We start from the raw sequence: 14,268 nt of genomic DNA, 5'->3' as shown, positions 1-14,268 counted from the left end.
ATGGTAGCTCAGGCCCTGTTTCTGACTGACTACTGCAGATTAGAAAGCTCTGCGGTTTCCTCCTCTTGTCATTGTTTCCTTTATTCAGTCTTCCTGATTTAGTTTGTGTTCCAGGGTTCTTTGGAGGAAAAGTGAAAATGGGAAGGATGTAGAACAAATAATAAGAGATACCAAGAGACAGACAGAAAGAGAGACATAGGGGTAGAGAGGAGGGAACAGGACAGGGCAGGAACCAGGGAGAGGCAGTGTTTGAAGTTAAACAAAACTGGTCCGTATCCTGAGGAAGTGACTGTTGCCAAAGACAGGGATAAAGACGGGACTGTTCCTCATGGTCTCAGAGTGCACATGATTACATGTGTACTGTGTGTGTGTGTGTGTGTGTGTGTGTTTCTGCTTGATAATACCACTGTTCTACAACACAAACCCCATGTTTTAGCATGCAGCCATGGTGCACCCTTCACAGACACATTGTGCCCTCTGCTTAGCCCTCCACTTAGCCTTGAGGGTAATGAATTAAGCTCTCTAAAGGTCTGCATTTACTGTTTGTCTACTCAAAGCCCAGACGGGGTGTTTTTCTTTTCCCTGGGTCCATAAATGAGGAGTTGATTGGGTGCTAACAAGGAACACTTTATGGATTTCAGATAACATCACTATGCTTGAGTAATAGCGGTTCAGGTTCTCCAGAGACATATTAGTTTGAATAATTTAAGATGGGGTGTGAAGAATGTGTCTGTGTGTGTGTGTGCGTGTGTGTGTGTGTGTTGGTGTGTGTGTGTGTGAGAGAGAGCATTTTTGGAGAGTGAGGATTTTTAAGAGTTGGTTAGAATTAGGTTCAGGTTAATGTAAAGGCAATGCTTTGGGGTAGGAATGCAGTTGTGTGGTTAAGATTAGGATGGGTGATGCCCATGAGTGTCTTCACAACTTGAGAAAGATTTGTGTGTTGGTTTGTCTGGATGGTAGCATGAGATCAGGGAGTTCAAAGCTCTCCTCTCCTGTGCATCCTAACAAGATGGATGAGCTCAAATGTAAATGCGTGCTTGTGGTTCGAGGTGTGTTTGCATGCATAAATGTATGTATACAAATACTTATGGTGGGACACTGAAGGTGTGCAGAGTGGTATTATCTTTGCTGTGATGACACATAGTGGTGGAATCCCACAGCCACCCAGACAAAACTCTCCCAGTGTAGCTGCTTGGGGCACAACACTCAAGATTACATATTAGTGTGATTGTGGTTGTGGGGTGTGTGTGCACTCCCACCTCAGTCTACAGGAGTCTAGACTCTCTAACAGCCCTGTAGCTGAATGGCTAATCAACACAGCTGATGAAGTGGTGGAAATAAAAGATTTAAGAATGAGAGACAAAAAAAAAAAAAAAAAGAAAACAAAAAACTCATGGAAGAGAGAGCTGTGGAGAGGCAAATGAGGCATGCAGCAACTGGCTACAAATTGCATTACGTATGTGCTAAAGATTATCTGTCTTGGAATGATTATCGACTTCCCTGTAGATATTCAAATAGGGATCAGTGCGGTTTGCGTATGATGTGAGTGGTGCTGCCATCGAGATGGTTGTCCAACACGACATGACTTTCAAACAACCAGCAAAAACATTTTCCAGCTGAAATAAAAAGGCTTCCTCCCTCTCAGCAGATAACACAATGTATATTCCCCAGGCCAGCTGCCAATCAGTACAGAGTCTCCTAACTCTTGTTCTGAAAAGTCCTTTGTTTTCAGGGAACTGTCAGACAGGCTTCATGCAGGTTTTGGAGGGATTTCAAACCTGGGACCACATGCCTGACAAGCTGGATAAGAGGACAATTATATCTCAAAACCACATCTGATAACTAAAATGCACATCTGTTTAATGGCAAGAATATTGCATGTGTAATGTATTTGTGTGTATGGAAACTATATGTATGAGTATATTTCTGTGTCTCTGTCTCTATTTGTCTGCGTGCAGTTATAAGAGAGTTATCTTTGCTTTGACCTTTCTCTCAACATGTTTTTTCCTTCACTGTAGAGGCTTTACTGCCTGTGACTCAGAGACTTGGAGAGGATGATAGATAATGTCCTGTATCTTTAGTAATTAGGCAATCCAGCCAAGCTGTTGCTCATTCATAGAAAAGTGACTTTTCTGACCCACTTTTGGTTGGCATGCATAAACTTCTTGGGCAAATATTTATGGGCATAGACATTTTCTTTGGCACTGGATCACTGTAATGTTTTTGGTGTGTGTGTGTGTGTGTTTTGTTCAGGAAATAATTTTTCATTCTTATGTGCCCTCAGAGATTCATCTGTTTTGTCATTTGTCTGACAGACACATGATCTCTGCCTGATTCTCTGGCTCATAGGGAGAGCTCAGCTGTTCCCAAGCTGAGTGTAAAGCAGTCACACACACACCTGTTTAGATGCATGGATATTTATCACGCATATCTTGGGAAATGTTTAGTACAGAGTTTGACGGACAGTGACATCAAGGGACTGACCAATGACAAACAGACAACATCAGCATTTTTGTTCTGGTTCTGCATCTGGCTGGAGCAGTAGTGCAGTCTGGTTTTTACTCTGTGTTCATGATTTTGGCTGTGTGGGTTGTGTGTTTGTGTCTGGACAACAGCAGGGCCCAGAGGCTTGAGCGTGATAGTGAGGTTAACCAAAGCACAGCCAGAGGGCTGGAGTCTGGGTTTGTGGATTTGAGTGTTTTGATGATTTGTGTTATCTGGACTGAGAACCTGAAAGCTCACGAGATGCAACCAGAGCCTGCCAGGGGGGCTGAGAGATGTGTGCTGTGAGGCCTGTTTGCATATGTATAAGTCATGAGGAAGTGTCTTGAATAGTTAAGAGGTGTTTGGGAGCTCCAGAAGAACATAAAAACTCCAAAAACATTAGCAAATACCCTCCTGGAACTGTTTAGATTGCAGTCTGTTTTCACTCTGTGTAATAAGTAGAAACACACAGAAACAGGCACGCAGTGGCATGAATATGCGTAGGAATTTGAAGGCATCAGACTGTCTGAATCAAAGGTATAATGAGATGTATGTATGAAGACTCTCAGAAGGCATATTGGAACAAGTGAAAAATGGCATCAGTGGTCCATGTATTTTATTCTATCGGTCCACATGGGGCACTAATGGCACAGAAAGATAGACCATGCTGATGGAAAACCTGTGGGCCATTAAAAGCCTAAAATTCTCCAGACAGTGGTGAGTCACTGGTGGTTGATTTGAAAGTTAACGGTAACCATTCCTTGTGAGTCAAACATAGCTAGTTTTGCTGGGGTGAGATTTTTTGTTAATAGTGCAATACAGTTGTTGGGAAAGTCTGTAAAATTTGTGGTAGTTTGCTTCTCTTGAAATTTGCCTTTGTGTATATGACATGCTGTTTTCACGTGAGTCATTATTGCTCATGGTGATAACAACGGGACATTGGTTTTTGATTCTGCATTTGACTGCAAAAGGCACAGACCATACAGGTTCTGCTCTGTGCTCTGGATAAGAGAGCAGAGGGAGGGTGGGGCTGAAAAACTGGCAGGGTGTATGAGAAGTGGGTACATCTGGTGTGGTTGTTTATTTACCCAGTGAGGAAGTGACAAAACAGTTTTCTTTTATCCTTTAGCTTTACTGGTTTATTTGTTCAATCAATGCTTAAATCCCATTCCACTTCCTTTGTACCACTGTTTTCCTTTTTCATTCCAGTTTTCTTTTGTAATGACCCTGTAAAGACACCAGATAGTGTCAAACAGTATTTTGGGACAGTGAGACACCAGGCTGGCACCTTTTAATGTATCACATTACATTACATACTGAAACATCTTCTGGATTAATTATGTGAAAGAGACATACCAACTGTATCAGATGCAGGCTGACAGTAAAATGTTGTGGTGATAATGTGCAGTTCACAGGGGGTGGTGGTCATTTATTTTTAGTGACCCTGAATCACTTCCTAAATCATTAAGTGAGTGAAAGTTTTACTCATTTTATCATGACCAAATCCTCGCCAGAGCCTTTTGTGAAATATACTGATCAGATTTCTTTACAAAAGAAAAAGCAGTTAAAAAAGAAGATTGATACCACTCACATGTCTGTATGGGAAGGATGGAGTTAGAGCTGGGACGGGGCTAGCTTAGTGTTGTATAAAGAACAGAAACAGAGGGAATCAAATAATAGAGTTCAGAAATACGTCTACTGCCACCTCTAAAACTCATTGATTAATTCAGATTCTTGTTTGTTTATTGTGCAAACAAACAGAAAGGTAACAATGATGATGGTGGATTTAGGTGCAGTTATGTGCTGTAAAGTTTTTCCTATTCCTTAACTCCCATGCCAGGGGTTCCAAACTTGGGCGTTGCAGCCTCCAAAGGAGAAACACTTTAAATCTTAGGTGGTCAAATGAGGGGAGAGGGAAGATAACTCTTTAGTTGAACTGCACACAAATCATAGACCAACCCCCAGCAAGGGACCACAAAGAGACACTAGTTGGTGATAGAAGATGAAAAAATAAACCATTAAGACTAATAACCACTGACCTCATCCTTAAGGCCCTGATATACTTTAAACAGATATGCATGTGGACAGCAGTGCAGCCAGCAAACTCACATGTGGTTCTGTTTATACTACATTGTGTGTCTGTGTAGGTTGACACATCCATACATGTGCACACATGCAGTCATACATTCTGCTACACATGGATGCAGACCCTGGTCAAGGTAAAGTTCAAGCTCAATTTATTCGTAGAGCACTTAAAAAGGCAAAACAGATTTGTGCTGAAGTGCTTTACAATAACCATGATTGTGCAGTAGATGACGGACATTGGGAGATGACAAAAGTTGTTTAATTTTATTCTAACCTTAAATGTTTATTGTAGTTGCCTTATTTACTGTAATCTTAACTTGATACCAGACTTCTGAAATGTTGCCCACATGTCACATTTGTTCAGCAATTATGTCACCAGAGACGTCAGCAACGTTTCTGGATCATGTTTAGATATGGTTTCCTTTTTACATGGTAGAGCTTCAACCTGCATTTGTGGACATAGCAACTAACTGTGTTCACAGAAAATGGTTTTCAGAAGTGTTTCCAAGCCCATACAGTGATTTCCACTATAGAATCGTGTCTGTTTTTGATGCAGTGCCACCTGAGGATCCAAAGACCACGGCCATCCAATTGGTTTTCAGCTTTGTCCCTTGCACACAGAGATTTCTCCAAATTCTCTGAATCTTTTAATGATATTATGAACCGTAGATGCTGAAATTCCCAAATTCTTTGCAATTTTACGTTGAGAAACATTATTCTTAAACTGTTGCTGCTGTTCTGTTGTAGTGTTCCAGTAAATGGTGTCAGTGAGCTGAAATGGACAGATCCACACCTAAATAAAGTACAGCCACAGTTAATGCTGTTTGTTACACCTGTGCTTTTGAGTGTCTGCTGTGAAAAATGCTTTCAGTCACATAATCCTGTTGTGATGGAAAAGCATGATTTTGGCATAATGTCTCTCCACAGCATGAAATATTAGTTTCATAGTTCATGCTTTTCATAATGAGAGTGACTGTACTACCTTGCAGGATCATAAATCTAGTATAAAAAACAAGACAAAGATGAGTAATCAGACTCTTCTGAATAGAGTGATTATCCGAATCTCCCTTCAGCTGAGTGAAAAATATGTGAACTCTGACAGTGCCCCAGCTCTCACACTGACTGTTTAGACTGAGTATAGCACTATTTGGCCTTCACAATGCAGCCGCAAAACCAGCAGGGCATTCCCCTGTCGAATTCATTGAGAAATGTTTACCTTCACACTCCAACATGCTGGGGTGGTCCCAGAGCATGAGGCTAATGGGCATAAGTTGCAAGTGCTCAGCTCTGTGTATACTCAGATGTAAACTCAAAAACACAGGAGTGCAGAGTTGTAATATCTGTCAAACACTGTACATGTGCAAAAAGAAAAACATAATACCAAAGCGACATTTAAAACGAATGCCTGGCTATCAGTGTGCATTGTTTTACCTTTCACTGCAAAGATGGTTATAATTCATATGGAACCTCTGGTATGTGGAACAATATGTGGCACAGATGTTTGAAGATCTCCCTTCGAACATGAACAAATTCATTTCTTATGTCTTACTGTGTGTGAGTGTTTGGCTTGTATTACTGAGAAGTCACGTGTGTCACATGTCATGATTTATTTTTCTTTCTTTTCTTTTTTTTAAGTTTTTTTTTTGACGTTTTTAATGCCTTTATTGGATAGGTCAGTGAGAGAGTGACAGGAAGGTCAGGGAGAGAGAGGGGATGACATGCAGCAAAGGGCCGCGGGTCGGATTCGAACCAAGCCGCTGCAGGTAGGACTAAGCCTTAATGGTATGCGCTTTACCAGGTGAGCCACCGAGGCGCCCCCATGATTGATTTTTCTTTATAGAGGGCTTTCTTTATAGAGTCTGTGTTTATACATGATTGAGCTATGCATAATTTTTGGATTGTTATTAAAAATAATAATATTAATGTCTCATTGCTTGTTACCGGTGTATTTGTGCATTAATTTAGGTTGTGCACCCTTTGATTTTCATAGCACATAATACTGTGCTTGTACTACAGGCTACTTTTTTATCTGTAAATAAAAAGGGAAAATTAAACTATAGCTCCTGTACACCTTGAACCTGGAAACTTTACAAATAAGCATATGTTTGGAATGTATGTGATAAAATCCTCTGAATTTTATCTACAGAGGGAATGGTCATAAATATGGTTTGTATAATTTGGACTCATATGTTATATGATGAATAGATACATTTGAACCCTTTTGTTTAGGAGATGAATATGTTGTGGCTACTTTTCAAGGAGTCAGTGTCGATCTACTTGATATATGACTGAGATAAAATATACAGTATGTCTGTGCCTGTGTGTGTCTGCACGTATGTATCATTGTCTTGGCTTTGATGTTTATGTTTGGTCTTAGTCAGTGCCCTGGGTTAGTGAACTCTTGGGTGAGTCCTATGGGGGGGGGGCCTGATGGGGCCGTGTGAGTCATGGGAATGATCAGGATGTGATGCCCAATCTTCGTCAGCAATCCTTGACAAAAAGTCAGACTCTGCAGGGTCGATGAGCTCACTTACACCCACATGTGTAGTGGGAATTATATTGTGGCAAATACATGCACACACACACACACACACACACACACACACACACACACACACACACACACACACACACATATACAGCTGGTAAAAAAAAATTTAAAAAGCCTTGCAAGTCCTTACAGACACAAACACACGTTAGTACATTACTCACAGTCCTCTGTCTGCTAACTTCTTTTGTTCTTTGGGTCTTTTTCTTTTATTCTCCTTAACTCTGTTCAGGTTGAGGCCACATGTGCTCTGGTGGAGCTTTGAACCTGTGTAGGATTAAGCGTGTCTGTCTAGCTGGCTGGATTCATCTGAAAAAAGGGCATGACACTGCTGGGGCAACTGAGTCTGTCTGCTCTGCAGTCAAAAGCTGTTTTTTTTCTCCAGAAATGAATATGCCAATAAAGATAAGTTGAGTTAACATTTCCACACAATAAAGAATCTAAGCAACTCTTAAGTTTTTTTGTCACATAAGTGTAAGTTATTATGTGAAAACTGAGTTTATATTGAATTAGCACCATCATCACAGATTCTCACCGCAATGTTAAAAATATCAACTCAGCATGACATTTATTGTTTGTGAGGAACTGTTGTGCATTCATTTTAACAATACAATATTTCCAAATGTACTGCATCATTTTTGTCCAAGTAGCATGAACTGTGACCAATAACACCTGTTATAAAAGCAGAATCCAAATTTGTCCATGACTAATCAATTCTAAGAGGCTTTTTATTTTAATTATGGGTGTATTTTCTTTTGTCTGATGTATTGCCAGTCTCATTTCAGCTCATGATGGTAACATACTTAATTTGTGGTATATTGCTTGCAACACCTACAAGTGCTTGCATGCATCAGGTTTTACTTCTCCTCTGCGTCTCTTCTGCATACCTCATGGGCTCCAAACAGATGACAAAGGTATAATGTTTCCATTCAGGCCTCTTTCAATAGCCATTTCCCTGTCATTTAACCAAGTTGCCAGGTCTAGGAAAACACAATGAGAAATTTACTGCTGTTCACTCCAAGCAGTTTAATTCTTTCCAGGAGGTGAAGGGAGGCCTTTGGTGGTAAACCTCTCATAGTTTTAGAGAGAATAAACAGTAGATATGGTGAAGAAATAAATACAACTGTAATAAAAGCACTATAGAGGAAGTTTTAATTATGCACTCGTTGCTGTTTTGTATTTCCAGCTGAAAGTGGAAAACTACTCCGATATCAAAGGCAATCACAAAGAAAAACAAAAATATAGAGTTCACAAAATAACCCCAGAAATACCCGGAGTCCTTTTCCAAGACCACAGATTGACATTTTATGAACAGTATTTACCATCATCTACTCTCTCTTTTGTTTATAGGTGGCATCTCTTTTCAAACAAAGGCTGACTGACATATGACGCCACCAACAGTAAGTACAACATACACCTGGCCTAATCCTTTTATGTTTATAACAACTGGAGACTCACAAAGTAACAATAGGAACAATGTGACACAGGCCCTCATATAGAATGATTTGGCATATGTTTTTTTATTTTGCATGTATTCTCAAGTTACGAGATTCCTCAGAGTTTGCTATAACAACTTCTCCCTCCCTGGCCTGTATCTTTTTGCCCACCTCTCCCACATGTTAACGCCCATCGCTGACCACAGCCAATAGGGGATAATGCATGGTTGACACTTTGCCCCTCCCTGTGAGATGTAAATCTTGTTTTTCTCTGCTGACCACCACGCTCCCAGGAAAAGACAACAGCCTTCCAAATGACACGGTTGTAGACTTCCGATTACAGCCCTGTCACTTACTCTACCGATGTGTAAACACATGATGGAGAGAAAGACAGAGTAAGAGAGACAGAGAGAGGGACAGAAAGAGAGACATGTGCTCCGGTGCGTGGGCTGCTTTTTGTTTGCCTCCAGACGTCAGACCTTGGGTAAGACAGGCCAACATAAAACTGTAAAACTGACATGATGCCTTTAGTTATCCCTCACTGCACAAGCCCTTTGGTTTTCAAGGGGCTAAGTGTTGATAAAATAATAGACTCATTTCATTATAACAAAACTCTACATTTCACTTCTTGTGTTTTCTACTGTGGAGAGCTCAACGCACTGCAACTTAAGAAAGCGTATGCAAATAGTCAAAACACAAACAAATTCAGAAAACACCTTCATCAATTTGACAACAAACGCATGCGAATTCTCACAACACAATGGAAGTGTTTCCAGAGGACAGTAAAAAGTGGGGAACTTGGTTGGGATGTACTTGTCGTTCAACGCTTTGTGACTTTTGAAGTTAAAATCATTGTGCAATTGTCAAGTGCACATGGATGAATTTTAAAATATGTATTACAATACATCAGTGCAAGTGCATCCCAGTCAGGTTCATCACTTTTTTGTCTCCCCTGGAAACACTTCAGTTGTGTTGTCAGTATTTACAGTGCATTTGTCTATTTGGTTGTGATGTTTGTATTTGCAGTGCATGTGTTGCCAAAATGATGAAGGTGTTTTCTGAATTTGTTTGTGTTTGCAATGTAAGCATTGAGATCTCAGGGTGACCATAGCTTTTAAAAAAATATTTTTGTCATGTTAAAAGCAGCAGCAGTAACATCATCTCAAGATATAATCTGTATAATATTTTGATTCCTGTGACAGTGGAGACATTTTTGTCATGTATTCTCCTACTCTGTTAGTCACATGTACTACAGTACCTCCTTTAAAAGATGCTTAAAATGAGACATGAGTTATGGCCATCCAAATGATTATTACAATAGTTTCAGCCATCCACAGCATCTCTGTTATCCTGTGGCCTGTGAGAAGACAGTCCTAGTGCTGGCTTCGTCTTGGCCTCCTGGCCAAAAGTGTGATAATTTTAGACTCAAGTCTCTCACATGGTCTGGAGCAAGGACGGCATTTGGAAATAAACTTGGAATTTAGCTTAATTGCAGTTTACAGATTTAGGAGGGGCAGTGTTCTCTTCTTTATTTTCTTGCATAAATAGAGAGTGACTGGAGGCCAAAGACATGAGGTTTCAAAGCCACAAAAGAGGTTAAAGAACGTCAGAGGCAGTGAGGACACTTTTGAGCCTGGGTTCTTAACTCTCCCTAAGGCTTAGCCATGCTGTGTCCTTGATGAGAGCTACTTGTCTCCACTCACCAAATCCATCAGATTTATAATTCTACCCAGGCTATTAGGTCTCTGCAGTAAAAAACAAACAAACAAAAAAAAAACAGTCAAGTTACAATGTTTGCTTTATTCGGATGCTAGTTTTTGTTGTAGGAGGTTGTAGGATGTGCAGAAGGTTTCAGCTGGAAACATTTTTTTGTTCAGCTGGATCTCTTAACATCAAATGAATTATCTTCTGAGGTCCATAAGATTTGACAGCTTCTCTACACATACTGTTTGGGTCCAGATATTTCCCATTACCTCATGATCATTATCTGCAACTGCTCCCTGTCATCTCAGAAGTCTTTTTTTTTTTACTCCCTTACCTGATAGTTTTTTTTATTTAGGCTTGTTCATATCTGCTTGATAAACATAAATAACAATTTGAGCATGTGTTGCATAGTGTGACAGCACGGTGTGATTTATAGCTTATTAAAATGATATCATGGAATTGTTGCTGGGATGTAGCAAACAGATGGAGGGAGGAAATGTAATGGATGTGTTTCAGGTGGGGTAACAGGGGACAGGATATAAACTGAACCAATTCAACATATTAGTGGTCTCCTTGCTCCTCTTGCTGCGTGGTCTCTTGGTGTGAATGATTGACTCTCTGGGCTTCCCTCATGCTTGCACGGATGACATAGATTATATAACGATAAATCTAGCAATGAAACACACTCGCAAACATTTGCACACTCAAATTAATAAAAGCTTTTACTCATGCAAACACACACACAAATGCAAATACACACTCGTATGGACCCACAAGCAGAGTGCATGTTGGAAGGAATGCTTCTACAGCGAAGATAAAAGCTGCATTCTGGGGCAAATAATGAGAAAAATGTCTGTTAATGGTGTGCTCTGCTGGAAAGTATACCATCCAAGCTGCAATTTGTCCACATATAGCTCAAAGCCATTGCTGACCCAGACCTGCAAGAAATAGTCACTTCACAGAGGAGGTAGCTCAAACTCAAGAAAACAAGTCCTTTACATGGGACGGGACATACATCACTGGAGAACAGGGTTAGGCAGACGGGTATGTGGGCTGATGAAGAGGCTCGCTGGAAAGAATAAGTAAATTTCAAGGAATGAGACCATGGGTCTTGAGATAGGAAGAGCGTGTAAGCTTTTGAATAGTTCCCAAGCATAAGACATTGTGTCATTTGAGGATGAGTGATTCAGGAAGGAAATGATGAGTGAATAGGGCCTATTGAAAATGTGTTTAATAAAAAAAACAGGAAGGTAGGGAGGAAGGATAGAAAGAATGAATAGCCAATAGAAGCTGATAACATATCAGTATAAAAGTTCATGGGTGGATTAGTGTTTCAATGACATGAACAAATCATTCAGAGGTGTGACTATCTTGCAGGTGTGAATGAGTCATTGTAACTATTCACTCCATTGCAAATTATTCTTTGTAGGTGTCAGCGTTTGCACACATTTTTTAATTGTCCCAGTTCTTCTAAGGCTGATTTATAATTCACTCTGTTTATCTAGAAAGGACCAAGGCATAGCCTGTCCATTTTCCCTGGAATGGTCAGCCAACACAACCCTTTTGCGTCCACTAGCAATGTCATAAGGAAAAAGTCAATGGTTTGGGGTAGATAAATTTGTGTTTAAATTAGACTCTGGTCTTTCCCTCAGTCTAGGGTGACCGTATATTCAAACCCCCAATCCGGGACCATTAAGTGTACTTCATATTAATGCAAGTGCACACTTATGTACACACCAGGCGTTTTCATCAGCATAGGGGACAGTTATTTCAGTGCTTAGTGCACCTACCGAACACCTTTCAACACCATGAATGTAGCATTTTCATTGCTGGGTACCTTACAAAGAAAGGAGTAAGCTTCCTGGAACTTTGGAAAAGACGGACAATCTCTTTGACATAACAGCAAACTGCTAGCCACCAGCGTCATAGCCTAAGACAACAGCATTGACAACGACACATTTATTGATTGTCACACATACAGACCCATCAGTGTTGAATTCAGATGCATGGGGCATTACTTATGTTCTTATATTTGGTTAGGTAATAATGAGTGGGACAGAGCACGATAAATGTCTATATAAGCGTTGAAAACAAGCATACTATCATATTTATTATTTTAATTGTGATGGAAGACCGGGACAATTTGGTAGTGAATGTTGGAAACAGGGACTTTGTAGTGTTTTGTAGATAATTGATGGGACTTGGGACATCCAGCTTGAAACCAGGTGAGTTCCCTGACAAACCGGGATTTTTGGTCACTGTACCTTAATCACGCATTCCAAAGTTTTGCCATACTTTACTTCAAAAATCTTATACAAGTGCTTTGCCTTGCCTAAATGACAACCATGACAAGATAACAGTGCCATTCTAACATATATGTAAGGATGCACTTAGCTACGGTGGTGCATTAAGCTAAATGCTAACATATGCATGCTGACAAAATCACAATGACAATTCAAATATTCTGATGTTTTGCAGTTAGATTTACCATGTTCACCGTCTTAGTTTAGCATGATCTAACATTTGGTAATTAGCACTAAAATCAAAGTACAGCTGAGACTCATGGGAATATCATTAGTTTTGTGGGTATAAGTATTAACGATTTACACAAATTTAGAAAGACTTAAGTCATCTCTTAAATGTCTGTACAAAATTTCATGGCCACAAATCCCATAGCTACTCAGATGTTTCACTCAAATCACTCACTCACTGTGATAAAAAAAAAATATAAGCCAGTCAGCATTAATTTCATCCAAAACAACAGCCAGTGTAATCAGTTGTATTTGCATAACATTTAAAACAATGTACATTTGGTATAGCCATAGTGAAAATGATCCTTTGCCTCTCTCTATCTGCACCTATCATTAGGCCTTTGCAACATGATTTGTTTAGAGTTTACTTTCTAATCCTTACCTGCTCTTCTTTTTGACATCTGTAACTGCAGTATAAACGTCTATCAATCCAACAGTTTACCTGTAGTATTTAATGTGTACCATCCAGAGGAGGCCCTTTTGAGCAGAGTATTGTCATACCTGTCAGTATGAATGGTTGGAGAACACCTTGCAGAAAGGTTGGTGTGAGCCAGGTTTGGTACTGTGTTTGTTCTTCCTGTTCACTAACTCCCCCCTCCTTGCCGGATGATTGACAGAGGAGAGCAATTCTTGGGGTCACTAGGCGTGCAGAGCTGAGGGATGGGACCAGTTTCATGACCGGACATGTAGGCTGACGCTCCAGTCTAATGTTTGCTGGTGACAGACAAGTGGTTTATTAGTGTGGGGGTGTGAACCTCTGACCCAGATTACACTGTGGAGCACTTAAGAATTCATGACTAATCAATCAGTTACACTTTCCCTTTTCTGACCCGTGGTGAAATTAATACATCATATCTATTTCATCATAAACATATCAAGGATTTTATTTAATACCCTTAATCTTCAAAATATTAAAAGCCTAATCTGGTTTTGAGGAAATTGTGTTCAAGTTTTTAAATAAAAAAGATTTCACAGTTTATTGTGCAATAGTTTTGGAGTCTGCTCTGTTTAAATTCTTTGTTAGTGGGACTTTGTTATTTAAAAGAAAAACTAAGCATGAGTTAGTTTAAGTTTAATCTTATATTTTGCCTTCACTGTGCAAAATTTGAATTTAGTTGTTTCACACCCATTTTAGTGTCTGTTATCTAAAGATCCTAAATTTGACTAACAAGTTCTATTTGCTGAAAGGTCCGACAATCTGACATTTTCAACAGAGTAGAGGTATTTTATCCATCCTAGCTGATCTTCCCTAACTCTAACTCAGGCACTTTAAAAAACAGGGAAGAGCTTTCAGTTCTTCTTTGCTGAATCTTGCAGAAATGCGAAAAATATGAGCATGATTGAAGATGCCAAAGTAACTTTTAAGTGAGCTCACTGAACAGAAGAATTTAAATTATTTAAACTTTAAGGAAACCAAACCATTGGTTTTCTTTACATGCTTGAAATTGAGCTTCATGTTGTTATTATTCAGCTATTTGTG

The 14,268-nt window shown here is 39.7% G+C and overlaps 1 protein-coding gene across 6 annotated transcripts in view; it reads left to right on the top strand.

Annotated features, from left to right (window-relative positions):
* Nucleotides 1–14,268, top strand: part of znf469 (zinc finger protein 469) — a 181,108-nt gene that overhangs the window by 94,731 nt on the left and 72,109 nt on the right. For all 6 annotated transcript variants that reach the window (XR_011694238.1, XM_071502919.1, XM_071502911.1 and 3 more), the window contains one exon: nucleotides 8,468–8,517. The gene's annotated coding sequence lies outside the window, so the exon portion shown is untranslated. The remainder of the gene's footprint in view (nucleotides 1–8,467; nucleotides 8,518–14,268) is intronic.

Source organism: Trachinotus anak, unplaced genomic scaffold, assembly GCF_046630095.1.
Source record: "Trachinotus anak isolate AG129_WGS33_773 ecotype Australia unplaced genomic scaffold, CSIRO_AGI_Tana_v1 ptg000002l, whole genome shotgun sequence".
Taxonomy (NCBI): Eukaryota; Metazoa; Chordata; class Actinopteri; order Carangiformes; family Carangidae; genus Trachinotus; species Trachinotus anak.
The sequence above is the reverse complement of the archived record's forward strand: the minus strand, read 5'-3'. Positions and strand labels throughout refer to the sequence as shown.